At 41.9% G+C, this 21,951-nt stretch overlaps 1 long non-coding RNA gene across 2 annotated transcripts in view; it reads left to right on the top strand.

Moving 5' to 3' along the window:
* Positions 1–3,615, top strand: part of LOC110147896 (uncharacterized) — a 28,411-nt gene extending 24,796 nt beyond the window's left edge. For both annotated transcript variants that reach the window (XR_011490162.1, XR_011490163.1), the window contains one exon: positions 3,315–3,615. This is a non-coding gene — a long non-coding RNA (uncharacterized lncRNA). The remainder of the gene's footprint in view (positions 1–3,314) is intronic.
* Positions 3,616–21,951: the final 18,336 nt, after the last annotated feature.

Here is a 21,951-nt window from a genome sequence, read left to right as displayed (position 1 = left end):
GAAAAAAGAAAAAAAAAGTTTTTATACTGCACAGAACTGCAAAAGCCCAACATAGAGGCATAGGTTTATAACAAAAATAAAAGTGTAACTGGACATACACATACACATGTACACCCATAAGAAAAATCAAAACAGCCCAACAAAATATAGTACAATAGATTGACATGGCTAACAAAGAAAACCAAAAATTATATCTACAAATTGAGAACAAAAACTAACTAAAGCACAAACTGGGAAACAAAATTAAAGCAAAATGCCAATTGGGTAATAAAGGAATGAAAATAAAACTAACAAATATGTTGAGAGGAAATGAAAGAAAGAGAAGAAAGGAAGAATAGATATGCAAAGTTAAATAGAGGTAGATAAAGAAGATTTATATACATGAAAGATTATCTGCAATGGGAAAAGAATAGTAGGAAAAGCAAACAAAGGAGTAAATGTAGAAAAATGATAATATGTTTTAAAATTTAAAAATTAAAATTAAAAAAAGGAGGAGAAAAAGAAAAGAAAAGAAAAACTCCACAGAACTGCAAAAGCCCAATGTAGAGACAGAGTTTTGACAATAAACAATGTGACTTAAGATAAAAAGAATAAAAGCTCAAAAGCTTAATTAGATTTCATAGTACCAATAAGATCAACAACTACAATATAGTGGGGGGAAAGGGAAAAAGAAAAAAGAAAACAAAATCAAAAATAATCTACAGAACAAGTAAAAATATAAGAATAATAAATGCTTTTCTTGAGTCACTGCTGTCAGAGTCCTTTCCCTTACTGGCAGTCACAGTCCACCTCACCTCCCTAGGACGCCCTCCAACACTGTGCTGGTCTCTGGACCTGCTGTGGGGGCAGATCAGACTCTAACCTGGTCCTACTCCTGTGTGTTCTTCCTTCCAGTGTCCTCAGCTCTCAGAACTAGTACATTTTCTTTTGTGGGAGCTCTCAAGGTCCTTTTATATATTCCATAAGTACAGAGTCTGCCTAGTTTATTGTGTGGATTTAATCTGCATCTTGTACAGCTGGTGGGAAGGTTTTGGGTGATCTTCCTTAGCCACACATCCCCTGGGTTTCAACTGTGGTTTTATTTCCACCTCTGCATGTGGATTGTCCACTGGGGTTTGTTCCTGAGGCTGCCCTGGAGGACTTGGGTTTTCCCCTATGAGGGCCAGGTGTGGAGGTGGTGCAGCTGCTTGGGTCGCAGGGATTCTGGCAGCAGCAGGTACTCAGGGGAGTTGGCAGTTGTTGGTCCTTTAATGGACCGGAACCTGGTGGTTCCGAGAGTAAGAGAGAGAAAGAGGCTGATATCCCTTGGTTTACGCAGAAAACCAATAGAGCCCTGTTCTTAGGGCTGGCGCTGCTGCACATAGGCACCAGGCGCCCTTTCGAGTGGGTGAAGGCACAGTGGACCTTCTCGAGAGGGTCTTAGAAGCCCGGGTAAGAAAGTGAGCTCAGCGGGCCTCCATGCTCCAAGAAATTAGCCAGAAATAGAGAGAGGGAGAGAGAGAGAGAGAGAGAGAGAGAGAGAGAGAGAGAGAGAGAAGAAAGAAAGAAAGACCAAAGCTCTGATGGAGCAAAAGTGTTTTAATCAACATGGCATGGGCATAGATACTGTCTTACAAGGTAGTTATTCTCAGCAAAGATAAAGATTAAAATTCCAGACTTACAAAACATAAGATGATCCCTATCAAAGAGAGAGAGATGCAAACAATCACCTTTTACCATTTGGCTCATAAAAAGGAAGAGGATACTTGTCACTGTAATGAGAAATGCCTGGATTGTCAGCCCGGGAAAGGCGTGCCTCTCCTCTTAATTCCTGAATATTCAGGAATCAGTAAGGGCCAGAGGGTTCCTGACAGATCCAAAACGGCACACAGGAAGCCTCTTGTTAAATGCTTCCTGACAGGCAGCTAGGGCAGCAGATCATGTAGTGCTCTAGAAGAACATGGCAACCAGTATTGGCCAATACACTCCAGTATTCTTGCCTGGAGAACCTCCCTGAGACAGAGAAGTCTACAAAGAGTCTGCAAAGAGTCCTCTGCACCAGTGAGAATTGAGCAAGAAGGTGGCTCAGCTGCTTGGCTGGCAGGGACCCTGGCAGCTCAAAGTGTGCAGGGACACACAGTGCCTCTGCCCCAGGAGTTATAGCCCTATCTGAGTCTTTTTTGAACCTCTTGTAGATGGTGATCAGAAGGCCTCTTTGGCCAGTCTTTCTCCGTAGCTCCGCCCTTCAGTCACTTAGAGGGCTCCCTTGCTTGGAGTCCTTCTCTGTTGTCCCGCACATCAGGCAAAATTAAGGCCCCCCTGGCTGGGGCCCTACTCTGTAGATCGGCATGTCAGACGCTTAAAGGGGCACCCTGACTGGAGCCCTACTGTGTAGTTGAGTGCGTCAGGCATTTGATGGGCCAGCCTCTCTATTGTTCAGCTGCCTATGCTGGTGTGTGGGGAGAGAGAGGCTATGGTGATGGCCCCATCCCCTTGCGTGACTCAGCAGTATCGCCTTGCTTCCATGGCTGCCTGGTTTTCCTCCACAGGCATTTCCCACCACAGTCTCCTCCCTCACCTCCCCTCGAGCAGAGCCGTCTCTGCAGTCAATAGCAGCCCTCGCCCTGGGATTGCTCCACAATCCCTAAATTCCAGCTCCCAGCCACTGCACCTTCCAGTGGACCTGCATCCCTGTCTGGGGAATGTGTGGCTGCGGCAAAGACTGCCTGATTCTCATTCCTTCTAGGCTGCCACAGATCAGCTCTTTCACTCCCAGCCCTAAATGTTTCTCCTCTGACTCAGACAATTGCCCTGATGTGAGGATCAGACCCCTGCTTCAGTTCCCCACCCACTGAGGGCTGGTCCACTCCTAATGACACCCCTGTTTTTCTCCCTAGTTCCTTTGTCCTACTAAGTTTTGCATCGGTCTATGTAGTCTTTTCAACTGGCCAGTACTCCTCTCTGTTCTCAGCTAGCGTTCTGCATGCACTTCTCTGTCTGAAGGTGTATTCCTGGTGAATACATGCAGATACATGTACTCCACGTCCACCGACTCCTCCACCATCTTGTTCTCCTCTCAATATTTTTACTTTAGATTAACTCACTTTGTATTACCTATGGCATATCGTGGATACTTAGTATATTTTAATATTAAGATTTCTTTACATGATTATTTCATGTCAATTTTGAAACATCCAGTAGTAATGACTACAGAGGACTATGCATTTTTTTCTTTATTCAATATCTCCCATAATTTTATTTGAATGTAGTTATTATTTAAGCAGAAATGTTTTTACAACTCTGATAACCATATGGTCAAAAAACCTTATTGAAAGGTCACGCTGACTGCCCCTGCCGAAAAGTACCAGATAAGTCCCAGGGACAGACATCCACCAATCAGCAGCCCGTTGCCAGGCAGACTGATGGACACGAAGGCGCCAAGACTCCGGCCAATCAAGAAAAACTGACACGGGACAAAAGGCCAATCAGCACCCTAGAGCCTGATTCCAACCATATTCAAAAAGGTCCCGCTGCTTCCGTATCCACCAGTGTATATAGGTGCCGCCCCCCTTCCTGCAGGTTGCAGACCCCCGCTTCTCCCCGGCTCGTGCCTGGGAGCTCTGCCCGGGAGCTATTGCCCAATAAAGCCTATTAATACTCTGGTGCTTTCTTTGTCTTGCCGCGGTGTTCTTATATCTGGCACCCAACGTGGGGCTCGAGTGAGGGCCTCGGCTCACGCCGTGCGGGCCCCCTTGAGCTCCACCGCCGCGGCCATATGCGCCTCAGCCACAGACCAACCTCCCGGATGGCAGATGACGGGGTAAGTCCCTCCCGCTTTGGGTCCCGCCACCCTGGGTGACCACTTCCTAGGGCCGGATAACCGGTGCGCACTTATCGGGCCCTCTTCCGGCAGCTGTGCCTCCTCCGGGTTCTCAGCTCGTGCCGGAGACGTCCTAATCGGCTGAGTAACCCCTGGTCTCTCTCAAGACCTCCGGCTGCCTCCGTTTGCCCATGGACACCTGGACAACCGAGGTTAGCTCCCGGTCTCTCTGGAGACCTCCAGTCCGGCTGCCTCTGTTCTCCTGGGGACGCTCAGACAATAGAGGCTAGCCCCACGTGGTCGCCATGGGGTCGGCGGCCTCCAAACCCGAGTCCAATTGGTCTACTCCACTAAAATGCCTGCTAGCCAACCTTAAAAATCTGAGGTTAACGGGCTACATCCGGCCAAAACGGCTCACTTTTTGTGCTCAGAGGCTTGGCCTCAATACCCCCTAGACAATGATTCCCACTGGCCCCCCACAGGGACGCTAGACTTTGATGTCCTCCTTGATCTAGATAATTACTGTCGGAGAACGGGAAAATGGTCCGAGGTCCCCTACGTACAGGCTTTCTGGACATTGTGCTCTCGCCCTACCCTTTGCACAACCTGCTCCCCGGCCCAAATTATGCTCACCATGGCTCCTAAATGGCCTGCCCAAATCCAGACTCCCCTCCCAAAGAATCACCAGGCCCTGAGTCCTCTGCCTTCTCTATTCCCCCAGAAGATCTGGTCGCGCCCCCCCCCGCCCCCCCCCCCCCCGCACCCCCTGCCCTATGCTCCTCTTAGTCCAGCAGCTCCCTCCCCCACTTCGGCTCCTCTGAGTCCAGCAGCTCCCTCCCCCACTTCTGCCCCTCTAGCTGCCCCGACAACACCTCCCCACACTTCCTCAATTGATACACAACCAACTGAAACTATACACCCCCCTCCTACTCCCATTCTCTATCCTCCATTACCTCCCCTGACACCCTCCCCATCACCAGTCAGCTCACACACATGGTCCCACGGACAGCCATCCTGAGATTCTTTTCCCCGTGCCCTGGCCCCCTAGATTCTTTTCCCTCTGAGACAGGTAGCTGGAGCCGAGGGCTTGGCACAGGTCCACGTCCCTTTCTCCCTCCACGACCTGTCTCAAATCAAGGCCAAACTTGGGTCATTCTCATCCAACCCTACCCATTGCATCAGACAGTTCACCCAACTGACCCACTCATACACCTTAACCTGAAAAGATATCTATGTAGTCTTAGGTTCCACTACTACCCTAGAAGAGCGACAAGCCATCTGGACGGCTGCTAGAGCCCAGGCTGACCAGAGACACTTTGCTAATCCCTCCCCCAAACGCCCCCCAGGGGCCGAGGCAGTCCCAGACACAGACCCTGACTGGGACTATCAAGAGACTGGGGGAGGCAAACTCAGGGTCAGATATATGGTAGAGTGCCTCCTAGATGGCATGGAAGCCACTTCTAATAAAGTGGTCAACTTCCTCAAGCTGGATGAGATCCCCCAGGGCCCTGACGAAAACCCCGCTATGTTCTGGAATAGGCTGACAGAGGCCTTATCCAGTATACCAGATTGGCCCCAGACTCCCCATCCGGAGCAGTCACCCTGGCCAGTCCTCATACACCTAAAAGACCCCACCTGTTTTCTGGCTCAGCCCCAGTTTCCCCTGTCCCAGTCCAACCTTCGAGGACTTAAGCCAATCATTGACCGCCTCCTGGGACAGGGCCTACTGGTCCCCACCCATGTAACACCCCCATCCTTCCGGTCCGTAAGGCCTCAGGGACCTACTGACTAGTCCAAGACCTCCGACTTATTAACGAGGCCATCGTTCCTTCACATCCGCTAGTCTCTAATCCCTATACTTTATTATCCCAAATACACACGGGCACCACCCACTTCACAGTTATCGATCTCAAAGATGCATTCTTTTCCATCCCAATCCACCCCGACTGTCAATTTCTGTTCGCCTTCACCTGGACCGATCCTGACACCAGACAGGCCACTCAACTCACATGGACAGTCCTGCCTCAGGGGTTTCGAGATAGCCCTCATTACTTCGGCCAGGCCCTGGCCCGGGACCTGGCCCTCTGCCCTCTTAGCCCTAGTACCCTGCTCCAATATGTGGATGACCTCTTACTATGTAGCCCTTCCGAAGATCTCTCAAAACAACACACCATAACTCTCCTTAACTTCCTGGCCTCCAAAGGATACCAGGCCTCACAGTCAAAGGCCCAACTCACTCAGTCCTCAGTTACTTACCTGGGATTACAAATTACCCCCACCACCAAGGCCCTTACAACCGACCGGTGACAACTCCTCCGGTCTATCCAGCCTCCAACTAACGGAGACCAAATCCTGTCTTTTCTGGGCCTGGCGGGATTCTTCCACCATTGGGTTCCCAACTATGCCTCACTGGCAAAACCCCTCTATGCAGCAGCAAAAGAAACCCTAAAGGAGCCACTATCCTTACAAAATGAGGTCACCCGAGCCTTTCTCATGTTACAGTCTGCTCTGACATCTGCCGCTCCCCTCTCCCTGCCTAATCATCTCTATACTGCCATATCATCTCTATACTGATGAAAAAGGGGGAGTAGCCTTTGGGGCCCTGGTACAGCCGGTGGGCTCTGAGTTGCTGCCTGTCGCCTCCATCTCCAAACAACTGGACCCCACTGCCAGGGGATGGTTCCCCTGCCTACGGGCACTGGCAGCAGCAGCAGCAGTTTACATGGACGCAAAAAAGTTACTTTAAAATCAACCTCTAACCATTTTCTCCCCTCACCGCCTCAGTGACCTCCTGGCTTCCAGATTCCTCTCTGACCTCAGTGACTCCAGACTACAACAGTTTCACTTAATAATCCTAGACAACCCGCAGGTCACCGTGGGATGTAGTTCCCAGCTGAACCCGCTATCTGCTTCCCTCTCTCCCGATTTCCTTAAGAGTCCCAGGTCACCAGTGTACCGAGATCTTAAACTCCCTGACACAGCCACCTCCAAACCTCTTTGCAGAGCCACTGCCGGACCCCGATATGACCATGTTTGTTGATGGGAGTTCCAAAAAGGACCCAAATGGGCGCTGGGCATCAGCCTACGCTGTAGTCACCCTACAGAAAGTCCTTGAGGCCCAACCCCTCCCACTAGGAACAACTTCCCAAAAGGCAGAACTAACTGCACTGACCCGAGCCTTACACCTGGCAAAAAACAAAAGGGCCAATATCTACACAGACTCTAAGTACGCTTTCCTAATCGCCCACTCACATGCGGCAATCTGGAAAGAGAGGGGCTTTCTCACCATTAAAGGCTCCCCAATATGTAATGCCTCCCATATTACCAAACTACTGGAGGCCAAAATGAAGTGGTCATCTTACATTGCCGGGGACACCAGGCAGCTCGCGATAAAAATAGCCCAAGGTAATAATTTGGCTGACCAGGTGGCCCAGCAAACCGCCCTGCAGTGAGAGGCGGCCCCTCTACTGGTTCTAGAAACCTCCTTTATCCCTAAATACACCAAGGCAGAAACCAGAGCGCTACTCGCCCAGGAGGGGACACAAACACATCCTTCCGGATGGATCACCCTCCACGAAAAACTGGTCCTCCCTGAACAACAAGCCATCACCATCATAAAGCAGATCCATGACACCCTCCATATCGGACCGCGAGCTCTCTTAACATTCCTTAGCCCGCTCTTCTCCCCTCTTCATCTTAGACAGGCCATCCAGACCGTACACCGCTCCTGTCTGACCTGTGCAATGATCTCTCCTCAAGGAGGGCTCTGGCCCCCCCCAGGAAACCCACCAGCTAAGAGGACATCTGCCCAGTCAAGATTGGCAGGTGGACTTCACTCACATGCCCAGACACTGGGCTTATCGTTATCTGCTGGTACTCGTAGACATGTTCTCAGGATGGGTCGAGGCCTTCTCCACCTCCTGCGCAACAGCCGCAATAGTATCCGAAACGCTGGTCAAACACATCGTCCCCCGCTTCGGACTCCCTAACACCCTCCAATCCGATAACGGACCTGCTTTTGTTTCACAGATAATCCAGCAGGTAGCTGCAGCCCTCAACATCACCTGGCATCTTCACATCCCGTACCGACCCTAGTCATTGGGTAAGGTAGAATGGGCCAACGGGGTCCTCAAGGCCCACCTCGCCAAGCTCGCCTCAGAAGTGCGGCTCTCCTGGGTTGACCTCCTCCCCTTGGCTCTCACCCGCATCCGCACAACACCGCACTCAAAGACAGGTTTGACCCCCTTCGAGCTGCTGTACAGCAGGCCCTACCTGCTGACCCATCTGCCCCCAGAAAAACCACCTCCCCTGGCCAATTACCTGCACCTTTTCACCCCCCTGCACGCCTTACTCAAGGAACACACAGATCGGGTCCTGCCACAACCTAGAGACGGTGACGGCCCCATCAGACCACTGTCGCCTGGAGACCAGGTGCTACTCAAGACCTTGTCTCCCAGGCCCCTCCAACCTCTTTGGGTGGGTCCTTACACAGTGGTCCTGACCACCCTTACTGCAGCCAAGCTCTCAGGCCTCGAACCCTGGTACCACATGGCCAGGCTCAAACGAGCTCCCCCAGGTCTTCCAAAAAGAGAGCCAGGCTTAGACTCAGGTCCAGGGGCTTCGCCAGGACACACATACCAGTCCTCCCTAACAGGGCCCACAAAACTAAAGATCTCCCAGACCCCCTTTCCACCTGCTATCAGAAAATGACAGGTACCCTTCTATTGCTTGTTCTCCTTGGTCAGACCTATGGGGGATTTGATGACCCAGCTAAAGCGAGACAAATCCTGGCCAGGCAAATGGGAAAGCCTTGCGACTGCGCCGGGGGAACTCTCTCCCAATATCCCGAGGGAAGGGTCAGACACATCCAATCAGTCAACTGTGGAGACAAAATGGCTTACAACTGTATAGGAGAGGGATTTGAGGCTTCCTTAGAGGGGTACACATACATTGGAAAGGCCAATTCTTGGCAATGCATGCCCACAACTGATAGAAGCCTCAATAGGATACTGCCTAAGAGGCCAAATAATGGACAATGAGACAGCTCTAGACGTGGGGGTGGGAGACTTTGCCAGCTGCACCACAATACAGAACATCACCACATCAATATGCAACCCTCATCCCCTGGTCTTTGTCTTTGGAGGAAACCTGACCTATACTTTCCTCCCCACAAACTGGACTGGAACCTGCGTACTCGCAGTCCTGCTCCCAGACATTGACCTGATATCAGGAAAAGAACCAGTCCCCATACCCACTCTAGACCATGTGGCTGGGAGGGCAAAGCGAGCTGTCCAGATGGTACCCCTGCTGGTGGGACTGGGCTTATCTACCAGCCTAGCAGTGGGGGTGGCAGGGATCGGCCTCTCACACGACACGTACACCAAACTCTCCCAACAGATCATATCAGATGTCCAACATGTGGCTGACACCATGTTAGAACTTCAGGGGCAGATAGATTCCCTAGCAGAAGTTGTCCTCCAAAATAGACGTGGGCTAGACCTCCTCACTGCCCGAGAGGGCGGCTTATGCATTTTCTTGCAGGAAAGAAGCTGTTTCTATGCCAACCACGCCGGAATAGTCCGGACTAAGATCAAAGAACTGCAAGACGATTTAGAACAAAGGCGCCGGCAGCTCCAAGAGAGCCCCCTTTGGGCCGGGCTCAATGGTTTACTCCCTTACCTCTTACCCCTCTTGGGCCCGATACTCCTACTAGTTATGGGCCTCACCATAGGCCCCTGCCTCCTCCATGTGTTTTTCGCAGGGTCCAAAAAATAGCGCAGGCCGCGACCGGACGGGCCATGATACTAACAGCTTACACTCAACTCAATCAAGAAGACATAGACCCACCTCACAATCCTGCATAAGCTGACCTTTCGTCCCAACCGGCCCTGACCCCCACGTCGCCCCCGTTCAGCAGAAAGTAGCCAGAAGACAAACGTCGCCCCTTGTCCTATACCAAAAAGGCTGGGATGAAAGGTCACGCTGACTGCCCCCACGGAAAAGTACCAGATAAGTCCCAGAGACAGACATCCACCAATCAGCAGCCCGTTGCCAGGCAGACTGATGGACGCGAAGGTGCCAAGACTCCAGCCAATCAAGAAAAACTGACACGGGACAAAAGGCCAATCAGCACTCTAGAGCCTGATTCCAACCGTATTCGAAAAGGTCCCGCTGCTTCCATATCCACCAGGTTATATAGGTGCCGCCCCCCTTCCCGCAGGTTGCAGACCCCTGCTTCTCCCCCGCTCGTGCCTGGGAGCTCTGCCTGGGAGCGATTGCCCAATAAAGCCTATTAATACTCTGGTGCTTTCTTTATCTTGCCGCGGCATTCTTACACTTATCACAATGGATATAATGTACTCATAATAGAAATGAGGAATTGTACAGACAGAAGTAATATGTTTAATTTAAAAAGTTGAAAATTTGTTAAAATATTTCATTTTAGTTAATAATTTATTTATTTATGGCCATGCCATGCAGCATATGGGATCTTAGTTCCCTGACCATGGATCAAACCTGTGCTCCTTGTATTGGGAGCATGGAGTCTTAACCAATGGATTGCCTGAGAAGACCACATTTTAAATTTTTATCTCAAACATCTATAAACCAAGAGCATACAGTAAAAAATAAAGCATGCATACAAATGGCAGCAGATGTTAGTAATCATTATAATAGAGAAAATGAAAAAATCACATTTATTGAAATGATTAATTCGTAAAATTTAATATTTTGCCATCATATAATAGGACATTTTTATTTAGTGTCAGAAACTTCTTTCACCTTCATAGTCAATCTCAACATCTTTGCAAGCCATTTATTCCATATATCCCAATCCTTTAATCCCTTTGATTCAAAATCATGTCCTCTCTTGGATAGATTATCATTGTTTCTTATTGGTATGTTTGATGACTCATTCTTCCCAATTCAGGCTCTGCACTGAAACATGGGCAATTTTGTAAATCCAACACCAATCATGTCATTCCTTTTTGTAAAACTTTCTAAAACCCCAATCTTTCATCAGATATTTTCCAAATTTCTAAACATAGTTTAGAAGGCCTATAGCTGTGACTCTAGGCTTATCACTTTTTCTACACTGAAAGTGTACCTGGTTTTGCATTTGCCTTGCTTTTCTTTAGAATCAGGCACCATTGGGCCTTCCTGTGGATGTGATCACTTCCCAACACTCCCACCTTCCTCAAGTACATAAAAGAAAAAATCTTTTCAGCCTTTATTTTATTATTTCCTTGGGAAATCTGTGTCTCTTCATTGAGAGTTGATAGTAATATTTCTTTGTGGTCGCATGCTACTTCTATCTCATGTAGGCCAGTGCCTTCTCAAGTATTACCTGCTTGGCTCTGAGTTGGGAAAAAGCCAGGTATTTTATCTTTTTCCTTTATAATTATCTTTATTTTATAGTATATGTATTACTCAATGGATTATATATGAAAGAAAATTAAATATATTTGCAATTCAATGCAGATGCAAATCATAAACATTATTATCAAGTGTGTATGCTAGTGGCAGAGCAAATAAAAATAGGAAATGAGAAAACCATCAGAATCAGTCTTGAGTCTGAAATTTATATCTATTGTTTAACAGCTCTTTCTGTCATTTTGTGTATGGGTTTCAGATTATTCCCCTGTGAAAAAGAGATAATGTCTACTACTCTGAGTTACTGAACATTAAATTGAGTAATATATAAAGTAGAAACACAGCTCAACAAATATATTCATTCATTTTAAAAGTGTTTATTGATTTTCTACTCTTAGAGAATCAAATAGTTCGGTTCAGTTCAGTTCAGTCGCTAAGTCGTGTCCGACTCTTTGTGACCCACCCCATGGACTGCAGCGCACCAGGCCTCCCTACCCATCACCAACTCATGGAGCTTTCTCAGACTGATGTGCATTGAGTCGGTGATGCCATCCAATCATCTTATCCTCTGTCGTCCCCTTCTCCTCCCACCTTCAATCTTTCCTAGCATCAGGATCTTTTCCAATGAGTCAGTTCTTCACATCAGGTGGCCAAAGTATTGAAGTTTCATCTTCAGCATCAGTTCTTCCAATGAATATTCCAGACTGATTTCTATTAGGATTGACTGGTTGGGTCTACTTGTAGTCCAAGGGACTCTCAAGAGTCTCCTCCAACACCACAGTTCAAAAGCATCAATTCATTATAGCTTTCTTTATAGTCTCAGCTTTCTTTATAGTCCAACTCTCACATTCATATATGACTACTGGGAAACCCATAGCTTTGACTAGATGGATCTTTGTTGGCAAAGTAATGTCTCTGCTTTTTAATATGCTGTCTAGTGTGGTCATAACTTTTCTTCCAAGGAGCAAAAGTCTTTTACTTTCATGGCTGCAGTCAGCATCTGAAGTGATTTTGGAACCCCCAAAAATCGTCTCTCACTGTTTCCGTTGTTTCCCCATCTCTGTCATGAAGTGATGGGACAAGATGACATGATCTTAGTTTTCTGAATGTTGAGATTTAAGCCAACTTTTTCACCCTCCTTTTTCACTTTCTTCAAGAGGCTCTTTATTTCTTCTTCACTTTCTGCCATAAGGATGGTTTCATCTACATATATGGGGTTATTGATATTTCTCCTGCAATCTTGATTCCAGCTTGTGCCTCATTCAGCCCGGCATTTCACGTGATGTACTCTGCAATCAGCTAGTAATATACTATTATACTAGTACACTATACTAGCATATGATTGGCAGTATTCCATTGTACTATACTAGTATACTATTAAGTAGTAGTACACTAACTACATTGCAAAACTCTCAAGAAACTCACAGAAAGGTGTAGAGAAATTATCAATTTGTCTCTTGCCTTTCTGCACTTTTATTTCAACTTAGTCCTCAGAGGAAGAATTTGCTCATACAACTGTTTGAAGTCAAGAAGAGGCTAAAACCATGTTCTTTTATTTGTCTTCATGTTGCTAAATCTGTAAACTCAATCAGTCTCTCTCTCTCTCTTATCTTTTCAATTCCTTTCACTTTTATTCATTTCTTTTATCCCTCCTCAGTTGACCTTACTGCTTGTCCAGCCATGGGCCCACAGAAATTGTATGCACTGCTTCAAATTTCTGTACTACACAACAGCACCAAAGGAACAAAATCCAAAGATTTAGATCCAGGCTTAATGAAACATACCAACTCCTTAGTTCCATTAATTATATACAAATTATCTTCCCCATTTTTTTTGAGTTTTGTGTTATTATACTATGTTTTAGCTAAATAATAAGCATATAATGATAATATTGCATTATTAATTAGTAAAGTAATAGTTTCAATAATTGAGTACAGTATCAGATTCTGTTGTTTCATGTAGGAATTGCTGTCTTTGTAACCTCACTGATAGCAGGTGTGAAGATATAGGAGGAACTGAGATAAATTTCTGGACAAATGTCAACTAATACCACATCATCTCTACTTCTCAATGGAATAAACTGAAGCTTGGCTGTGTCAGTCATGTTAGGTGACTTTTCAAAGCTATTTAATATTATTTGGCTGGCGTTGCTCCAACACCACTCTTTTAAATCCCAGTTTTAGGAGTTGGCATAAAAGTAATAGAACTTGGTCCAAGAATTATTTGATTTGAGATTAATTCAATTTTTAAATAATCTATACAGCAGAATGATATTTTGCAGTAGATGTTTAGAAAAGTGGTAAGTTCATAACCACATTCAGAGAGCAGATTTCAAATAGTGGGCTTGAGCTCAGATGCTTCATGCATTGAAATGTCTTTTCTCAAACAAGATGGCTAATCTGGACAGCAACATCTGCCATAAATTGTATGGCATATTACCACTTTCCTAGCCAGAAGTTGTTATCATGAAGTTATTGTCATTCATTCTGTATTTTATTGAAGAAATGCTTGAAAGTTGTAGCAATAAAGCATGTTGACATCTGGAGTTTTGTAAGGCAGGATACATTGAATCATGAGGTTAATGGACTTCAAATACATGTTCTGAGAAAAAAAGTTGGTCTTTGAGACTGACTGGATGATCACAAAAAGGTATAAGAGGCACAGATGTATTGCTCAAATGACACTTCTTATTAGCTGTATTTTTACTGAAATATAGCCTCTGGCTTGACTCTTAATTGTGTGTGTGTGTGTGTGTGTGTGTGTGTGTGTATGCGCGTGTGCATGCTCAGTTGTGTCTAAATCTTTGTGACCTGATACATGGACTGTAGCCCACCAGGCTCCTCTGTTCATGGGATTTCCCAGGAAAGAATACTGAAGCTGGCTGCTACTTCCTCCTCCAGGGCATCTTCCCAATCCAGGGATCAAACTCACACCTCTTGCATCTCCTGCATTAGTAGGTGAATTCTTTACCACTGCTCCATCTGGGAATCCCATGACTCTTACTTGCTAAGCTAATACATTATCAATAATGTTTCTACAGCATGAAGAGGTCAGTAATTGATATTGGCTTTACTTACTTAGAAATAGAGCCTTGTGATAAAGCTCTTAGAGGAATCCCTGTGAAATATGGCAATTAATCATGCTTGTTTACAGTGAGAATGAAGAGGGTGGGAGAACTGGCACCCTTTGGGGAGCACCTAAGTTCTCAGTATGACTTACACATAAACCCAATTTCCAAATGCCAATGGTTTGTATGCCTATCTGTGTATGAGAACAGAAACAGATATCTGTTTCTCATTTCTCAACCTCAGGTAGGGCCAAATATTAATTAACTATATATCTTAAAATATATGAAACACAAACAGACACATCCTTTGGAATTCATTTCATATCGCTATGTAATACACTTGCAGCAATCACCTCTAGGCTTCCCCTCCAGAATCTAGAAGCTCGCTCACTGTTCCTAAACCAAATAATTTGTAATATTTGTGTTGAATTGTCATGATAATATCGAAAGTAAAATTGGGATATAATTCTTCAATATTAGCAGCAACATTGCTTCTTTTAAAAAGCAGCATAAATGATCGGTCCTCTTAATTTACCTGAACATTTGCAATTAATGTACAGTAAAATTTTGTGAATATACTGTCATAGGAGTCAGAGAATAAAGCACTCTGTAGAATGTGGAGTTTTTCAACCTCAGGGTTATCTAATGTTTATGATATAAATATCATGCTGTGAAGCAATCTATTAGGCATTATTTTTTACTTGTAATGACATATTTGAGAATTCTGATGACTATATAATGAAGTTATTAATAATGCATGTTTATTGATAATAAATTCAACCTTTACTCTCTAAGAATATCCCACTTTTTGACATTTATGTTTTCTTATAAATGATGATTTACCACATGAAATGCAGATTTTGGCATTCTGATTAATAATTTTTCTTCTTGGATTCTTGAGATCAGATATTTAAAAGATGGTAAGAATTATGATAGCTTACTAAGATATAAAAACATGTATTAAGCATTTAGACTTGTGCTTATTCCAGCTGGTATTTGTTTGCCCTATAACACAAAATCCAAACAATGTTTACACCATTGTATGCTAACTTCACTAGCTCAAATCATAGTACACAGGATTGTCATAAAAGTTAAGAAGTAAAGATATATAGTGACCTATCTCTAAGCATAATAAACATGATTTGCATAATTTTGTAAATTTATATAATCAGCTGAATTTTATGTAAGAATTATTTGAACTATTTATATTTCTGTTGCTATGTTAATATTGGCAAACATTATAGCTGCTAATTTTTCTTTAAGAATATTGCCTATGAGATATATTATCTAGCTATTCTTTAAGAAATAATCTATAGATGGAGATTTGTTATAAAATAAGGAAAACAAAGACATAAATTGTATGCTAGTTTGGTCAATAAAATAATTAGAAAATTATAGGATTCAGGCTGAGGCTAACAAATAAATATGTTAACTAAGGGCTATAGTATTTCTTACTATATTATTATTTATATATATTATTTATATATATAATATGTATAATATGTATTTCTTACTATATTATTCTAATAACATTATATATTTTTTAAGAATTTAATCATCAGGTCAATCTTTCAGTCTAAAATTATTATTAAACATGCAATTTACATAAAGCCAAACAACTAGTAAGTTAAGTATTGAAACTTGAACCCAGCCTCTCTTCAGACACATACATTAAGCATTACAAAGATAAGAAGATGATCAGTAACAAAATCAAATAATATTAAAACAGAAACAGGCTTATGAAGAAAGCAAAATAACTAAATGAGTATATACTTACAAATATCATATTAGTAATATTGAGAACATAAGAAGATTTGGTAATTTCTTAAAGATAGCATTAAAGAGGTAGAAAACATTTTAAAGTATGAATACATTTTTTAAAATTTAAAATAACATCAGTGGGACTAGCTCAGAAAAACAGCGCTTTGCTAAAAAAATTCTAACATGTTTTATATTAGTTTGATTGATTCAGACCTTGTAAGGAGAAATAATAATCAGTAATAATACTGATATCAGGTAAATGAAATTCAATCAAAAATGTTAAGATGAACAGTTAGAAAAATTTGTATTGATTAAAACCAGCTATTTTAGAATGAAAGAATCATATATGTCAATACAAATAACAAATCAACATACTATATGAAGAAAAAGCTTAAAGAGTTACAACTCTTACAGGAGAAATTGAAGATTCATCCAATTAAATAGTGACACTTTGACACTCCATCCTCATAAAAAAAAAGGCAAATTAAAAAAAAAAATTCTTTTAAGTATACACAATTATTAACCAACAAATAACCTTGGTGTGCTCCTAATGAATCTGAATATATTTTGAAGATTGCAACTATACAGTGTAAATTATCCTGAAAACAGTAGAAATAATTTGGAAATCAAGAAATAAAAAGAAATCAAGAAACCCTATATATATGAAATAAAAATTGGAAAAATATCAGCAAATTCAAAGAACAAGACCAAAAGCTGTCTTATAGAAATAACTGCCAAACCATGTGGTCTAATGGACATTTATACAACCTTGCACCTGAAAATAGCAGAGTGCATGTAGCTTATAATTTCACACTGAAGGTTTACCAAGATAAACCACATTCTGAAGCTTAAAACTAGTTTCAAAAAGTGTAAACAAGTATATATCATACAGAGTATGTTTTCTGAGAACAATAAAATTGAATCAATATTCATAACAAAAAGATATCTGGGAAAATTCCCAAATATTTGGAAAATAAAAAGATTCTAAGTAACTTACAGATCAGAATCACACAGGAAATTAGCAAATATTTTGTGGAATAAAAGCTAAAGCACAATATATTAACATTTGTGAAGCATAACTAAAAGAGAATTAGGAGAAAAAGATTGCACCATGAAAAATGTTTATCAGAAAGGAAAGGAACTCTCCAGATATATAAGAAATATATAACACAAGTGAGGCACAATTTTCCAGAGAAGTTGGGATAAAAGTGAAGAGAGGGAACATATTTCCACTGGTTTTAAGAGATCAGGATAAACTTATTCTTAACCATAATGAGAACATTATAAACCAGGAAAAGTCTACAGTATTCTCAGTCTGAATTTAGAAGAAAAAGTCCTGAACAATATTGTTTCAACTAAATTCACAATGTCAGATTTATTTCAGGATTGAAAGTTTGTTTTCAACATGAAAATCAATCTACAATTCACCATGTAAACAGAATAAATAAACAAATAACATTATATCAATAGATGCAGAAAAATCCTATGTTAAAAAATTCAGCTATATTTTATGACTTATAAACTCTCAGTGAAGTAGGCATAGAAGAAACTTCTACAGACAGTAATGTCCTTGAAACAGGTAATGAAACTTTTTCACTTTCCTTTCTTTAATGACTGCTTCCATACCTGATGCACCCTAAGGGATTAATGAAATATGCTTTAATGAGAGAATAGCACTGAAACAAGTATACTATCAATGGTGAAACAGATCACCAGTCCAGGTTGGATACATGAGACAAGTGCTCAGGGCTGGTGCACTGGGAAGACTCAGAGGGATGGGATGGGGAGGGAGGCGGAGGGGAGATTGGGATGGGGAACACATGTAAATTCATGGCTGATTCATGTCAATATATGGCAAAAAACCACTACAATATTAAAAAATAAAATAAAATAAAATGGAAAGGAGCCGGTGATGAAAAAATAAATAAAAACAACTGGACTATTAAAAAAAGAAAATGTAAGCATGGCAAACTTTTTCCAAAAATAGTTAGAAAGAAAAAAAATAATAAGATGCTAAGATGTGAACCTTATCAAGCAACCATAATTTAATGAGAAAGTAATTTTTCAATAGTAGAAAGAGGAAACCTGGTAACTCACTGATAAAGAACCCTCCCGCCAATGCAGGAGTCATGGGTTCAATCCCTGGGTTGAAAAGATTCCCCTGGAGAAGGAAATGACAATCTACTCCAGTATTCTTGCCTAGGAGATCCCATGGACAGAGGAGCCTGATGAGCTATAATCCACGGGGTCACAAAAGAGATGGACATGACCTAGCAACTAAACAACAAATACAACAGAATAGGAAAAGAAAAAGAAAGCAAAAAGGCATTTTAGTGAGAGAACAAAGGAGAGTTTCAAGGACTGTTCTCACCACTGACATAGTGAAAAAGGAGTTTCCTGTTCAGGGACTACCTTCCACACTGCCATTAACAAGTTTTAAAAGAAACCCCCAGAATAACCCCACAATCATCATCATTGCATCTCTGATGTCTACCGAAACCATTTCAATATGTCCTCTTTTCCTTGTGGATTTTGGTCACTGTAATACGCCCCGCACTTCTCAATCATTGCCCCCCATGCGTTCCCAGTGTACACCAAGCGGTTTGGTTTTCTCTCCAAATGTCCCATCTATAAGCTCTTTCATTGGGACTGCTGGAATTCATGCTCCAGCATTAAATTAATCCTCTCTGTCTTCAACCTGGGTTCTGAATATTCTGTGCATTGTTTAGTATGGACAGAAATTCAGCTCACCCCTGACTACCAAGAGGTCAGTTCTTAGGCCTCCTCTCTGTCTACATTAACTTGGGAAATACCCATTTCACTAAGTATAATTATATTTTGCCTGCTAGATCAATGACCCAACACAGATATTTGAATGACTTCAGAAGTGGTTGTGGGTCTTTACGGTAACACATGGTAAGTGCTGTCATCTCTCATATCTTCAAAAATATTCACTGATTTGCCCCATTATTCCTTGGATCCCGTACTATATTTCTTTGCTCCTCTGTAGAGCAAAACACTTTTCCTCAGAAGGGTTATTTGTATTCAGTTCCCCATTGCTGACCCCCAATCCTTCAAGTCATTCTGATTAGACTTCAATTCCTAAGACTCAAACAAAATTTCTCTTATCAATGTGACTCTGTTGAGGGGATTACAGCCACATAGTAATTTGAACAGAAAAAGCTTAATATTGAAAAATTATTAGTCATAACAGTGGACTGGACTAACAAGGGTCTAGCTATTGAGAAGTAAGAAAACACTAAATAATATAGAAATAACAGATATAAAGAGCAGCCAATACCTCTAGGACTGAGAAAGGGCATTCAAGCTACCATCCCTCCACCACACCCTCAGGACTGAGACCTTCATCTTGTTGGAAAAGGCAGGACCTTGGCTCACAGGATGACAGGGAAGTTGCTATGATGCTGCAGTGGCAGAAATTGATGAAATTCTGTCTTCATTAACTTTTTTGCAGTAGGCCCTCCAGGGCGCTGAGAAAAACATTCAGAGGGAGGTACCTCATAAGGGGAATGACCATCTCTCAGAGGACATACTGAGGACAGCCAGCAGCCCTTGGGTCTTGCGGGCTGTTGTTGGCTGCAAAAACAAGCCCTGGGAAAGCTGTGTGCACCCCAGGAGCCTAGTGATAGAGAAAAGCAAGTGTGATAGAGAAAACCAGAACCAGAATCAGAAAGTTTATTTTGTTAACTATTGTCTCATTTGTGCAGGATACAAAGTTTAGTTCTTACTATTACTCATTTTAGTTTTTCGGGAGAAATAAATGCATGCCCCGGCCTTCCCTTGTAGCTCAGTTGGTAAAGAATCTGCCTACAATGCAGGAGACCCAGGTTCGATTCCTGTGTTGGGAAGATCCCCTGGAGAATGAAATGGCAACCCACTCCAGTATTCTTGCCTGGAGAATCCCATGGACAGAGGAGCCTGGCAGCCTACAGCCCATGAGGTCACAAGAGTCAGTGACGACTTGGTGACTAAACCATCACCATTAACAAGAACTGCATATAATTATGTTCATTTAGCTAAAGCAAACAAAATCTCCAATTACAGTGATGTCAATCAAAATATTGGTTCTTTTAAACTATCCAAATTTTTATCCCACTGCTTGAATTTTTGCTTCTTTAATATCATGTGATTAAACATAAATTCATTTACAAATACCCAGTTCCTGAGAAATGGACAAAAAGGTAAGGATTTATTACCAGCTAAAAGAATGACTGAACAAATCCATAAATAAATTTATAAAGATGGCCTACATACATATGAAGTTTGATGTAGTCCCACCAGTAGTTATAGGTATAAATTTAAATAGGCACTTGTCCATACACATCAAAATAACAGAAAAAGAAAAACACACAAAAAACTCAATAGAGACAGCCACCGTCTCTACTGCAGTCCTCTTAGGAAACACACTGGTGACGTTTTTTAAGAACGTTAAAATATGCTCATAAACTTTGATGTTTCAATTACTATTCCAAGACTCCAAAATGAGAAAATAAACATAGACAGTAATATATAAAAATATCATGTTTGTACATTGTCATCACAAAGCTAACCAATGTCAGTATCTTTAAATTAGAAAGATAAAACACCCAATAGTAGATGTGTATTCAAATCTTGTTAGTATGCAGCTATTAAAAATAGTATTTGGCATTGTGTTAACTGAAGTGGAGAATGCAAATAAAATAATTTTTAAATGTTCAGGTATTTATTAATTAACACATGTGACTTGATTCAGGTTTAAAGATGCATGTACATAATCTTCAACTCAATTACCTACATAAAAGGGCACACTGGAAATCAAAACAGTTAATCAGTTTTATTTTGTTTGCATTGTCCCTTGTTCTTTCATTTCTGTATAAGTGTGTGTTACATGCATAATTACACAGCATACTTAATGAACTTGCAATGAAACTGTTAAGTACCCTCAATACATTTTGGGGGTGAGAAATATTACAAATTTTAGGCCACAGTGGTTTTATTAATGTACTTTCTATATGCATATATTTTCCCTTATTAAGTGTTAATTTGTTAGCTTTTATTTTAAAATATTAGGAGATAGCCCAGATATTTCTAATGTTAACCCACTATAAATAATGTTACAATGAACACCTCTGTACATATTTTACCATGGGTTCTGAAAGATAGCCTCCCAGAACTGAAATCGCTGATCCAAAATAAATGAACATGTTAAAATATGATCACTACATCCAAATTGTCCCCAGATATACTGTTAAATTTATACTTTTGTTAGTTTTTTACAATAGTACCAGTTCTTGTTTGCCTACATCCACAATAAGATTAGATGCTGTCAATCAATTAATCCTTATCTATATGAGAATAAGTGAAAGCATTTCATTGCTTCCTCAACCTAAATTTTCTGAAGACTGTGATTCCAAATATTCACTGTCATATGTGAATTCTACTTGCAATCTCATTGAATCACTGCACAATTCAAGAGGAATATAGAAGGAAACGAAAATTTTTTTCTATAAATATGTCTTTTTCTTGTATAACTGTTCTAATTAGGAAAGAATAAACCTCAGATTTACCAGGACAATACACTGTCTTTTTCACAACAGCAATACAATGTGACTAGAATCACACTTATAAATACCTCCCATGACAAAACAAATGCCGTATGTACAGCAATCATTCATTTTGCATTGACAAATCATTTTTTTACCAGCTACATATGGTCAATTTCTCTTTTTTATGTTGTATCTTTTTCAATTGCACCTAGGAGTCATTTTAATATAGATAATTGAATTGCAGTTAATTCTCCATCTGGTGTTCCAGATTGGTTACTTACTACTGCTGATTTGAGGCTGATATTTTTCATTTATATTACTTGATCATTTTATTCACTGGCACATCTCTAACAGTATGTGACATTTACAAAGCATATCATGTGAGCACAGTTTAAAATTCCCAAAGC

This window comes from Odocoileus virginianus, chromosome 11 (assembly GCF_023699985.2).
Source record: "Odocoileus virginianus isolate 20LAN1187 ecotype Illinois chromosome 11, Ovbor_1.2, whole genome shotgun sequence".
NCBI classification, from domain to species: Eukaryota; Metazoa; Chordata; class Mammalia; order Artiodactyla; family Cervidae; genus Odocoileus; species Odocoileus virginianus.
Note: the sequence above shows the minus strand (reverse complement) of the source record. Positions and strands in the feature narration are given on the sequence as shown.